Source organism: Stegastes partitus, unplaced genomic scaffold (genome assembly GCF_000690725.1).
Source record: "Stegastes partitus isolate 25-593 unplaced genomic scaffold, Stegastes_partitus-1.0.2 Scaffold464, whole genome shotgun sequence".
In the NCBI taxonomy this organism is placed as follows: Eukaryota; Metazoa; Chordata; class Actinopteri; family Pomacentridae; genus Stegastes; species Stegastes partitus.
The window spans coordinates 235,101-237,411 of record NW_007578195.1 but is presented as its reverse complement, the minus strand read 5'-3'; the positions used below and the strand labels follow the sequence as shown (position 1 = coordinate 237,411).

Here is a 2,311-nt window from a genome sequence, read left to right as displayed (position 1 = left end):
ACTGCGGATAACTATCTTGCTCAGTATCTACTCTTTGGGGGTTAATATGACGTCAATTACTCGCGACTACTAAGGTTGACTGCGGATAACTATCTTGCTCAGTATCTACTCTTTGGGGGTTAATATGACGTCAATTACTCGCGACTACTAAGGTTGACTGCGGATAACTATCTTGCTCAGTATCTACTCTTTGGGGTTAATATGACGTCAATTAATCGCGCCACTAAGGCTATATATATACGGATAACTATCTTGCTCCGTATTTACTCTTTGGGGGTTAATATGACGTCAATTACTCGCGACTGCTAAGGTTGACCGCGGATAACTATCTTGCTCAGTATCTACTCTTTGGGGGTTAACATGACGTCAATTACTCGCGACTGCTAAGGTTGACTGCGGATAACTATCTTGCTCAGTAACTACTCTTTGGGGATTTATATGACGTCAATTAATCGCGACTACTACGGTTGACTGCGGATAACTATTTTGTTCAGTTTCTACTCTTTGGGAGGCTAATGCAACGTTAATTATTCGCGAGAGCACGGCCTTGAAAGTGACGTCCTGTCCAGCACCGGGCTCCAGGTCAGAGGAGGGTCCTCTTAGAGAATCGAGCGGCGATTTACCAGAGGAAAGGTAGACGTTTTAGCTTATGGTAACTCAGAATAGATTTTACAAGTTAAATAGACTTTCGCAAAACATTGATGGCCCGCTAACATTACGTAACATATCGGTGGCTTAAGTTAAGGGTTTGGGGTTAAGGGTTTTTAGTTTGGGCCCGGTGCCAACTCAGTGTCGCTAACGTGAGTAAACTGTCTGATAGCATTGAGCTAACATCTACACGCCATGATGGAACTGCATCTTCAGATGAGCTTGTTCACATATTGCTGTAAGAAGAGAAAGACACCTGATGAAGATGACGCTAGCCAGGTAGCATTAGCCTTTTACTGACTCATAAATGATGGTGATCAGGTAGAAAATAGTGATCACACTGTAATCAGATGTGATGTGAGTGTAAATGATGTAACGTTAATGTTTAGCGTATAAGACCAGTAACATCAGACAGGGAGGAGCAGTGGAGCAAAGTGGAGGAGCAGGAGAGAGATGAGAGTAGAGGAGGAGAACCTAAAGGGGAGCTCAGGCTTCAGGATGGGCTGAAAGAAACAGCTGCTTCCACTCAAGGCTCAACCACACTGACAGTGGGGAGTGTGCATGAACCTTTAATTCCTTGCTTATTATTTGCATAATATACATGTCAGTATTTCTGTTAAATAAATAAAAAATAAAATAAATTCAGTGTATTTCCATTGTAGCAGCGATGATGCCACTGTACTCTGTCCTGGTAGGAATGTTGTGGACCAGGCTGCAGGGGATCAGCTGCAGCCTGGATGCTGCTGAGCCTCTCACAGAATTTCCCTCCAACAGAGCCTCAGAGCTCTTCTATAAAACACCCAGAGAAATGAATTGTTCTGAGCCTGAGTGCAGACTTTGCCACTGATTCTTCAGCCCCATCAAGAAATTATTATTTATTGTCTTTATTTTTATTTACTTAATTACATTTTATTTTATTTTTTCATTTACATTCAGCCTTTAAAAAGCCATTTTCAGCTGGCCATTCAATGAATAGGTTGTAAAAGTAAAATCTGCAGTCAGATGTCATTTGTTTATGCTGCCACGGCTCCTGGAGAGCCTGCTGCCCCCGCTGCTGGAAAACATCCAGAGGAAACGCTGTACAGTGGATGTACACCTCTGGGTTCAACTCTATATATATGTAGTACAAAGAAAAAGAAAGAAGAGAAGTACAGCACCAAGTACAGCACTGCACGCCCTGCAGTACAAACAGCTATTATAAATGTCTACCTCCTTCCAGACTGTGCAGTAGATATCAACCTTGGCCTCTTGCTCATTTCCACACTGACAGCTGACTGGTACTGTTGGATCAGAACCTGCTCAGCTCAGAATGAGACACAGAGTTATGGCCACCAAAGACACTGGGCGTTAATTCTCTGGGCTTTCATCAGGACTTAGCGCTGAAATTCAACCTCACCTGGTGTCTGGAACAGGAAAGAGAGCGAGGGACGAAGAGACTGGATCACTTTTTGGCAAAGACTACAGTGGAAATAAAGGCGAGAGAAGAGGTGGTGGATTGTCCTCTGCTGGCAGATACAGAAACCAGTAGAGGCCTTTTAACAGGCGGCTTTACTGGAGCACATGAAGGAACAGTGTGACGGTCTGATGATGATGAATCCGACCCTCCAGCTTATCTTCAGCTTCACTCAGATTCCTGTGTTCTGGGCAAATATCTGACAAATTC

The 2,311-nt window shown here is 43.6% G+C and overlaps 1 protein-coding gene across 1 annotated transcript in view; it reads left to right on the top strand.

The window, feature by feature from the left end:
- Window positions 1-2,311, top strand: part of rab3ab (RAB3A, member RAS oncogene family, b) — a 13,590-nt gene that overhangs the window by 7,187 nt on the left and 4,092 nt on the right. The gene's annotated exons all lie outside the window — the stretch shown is intronic.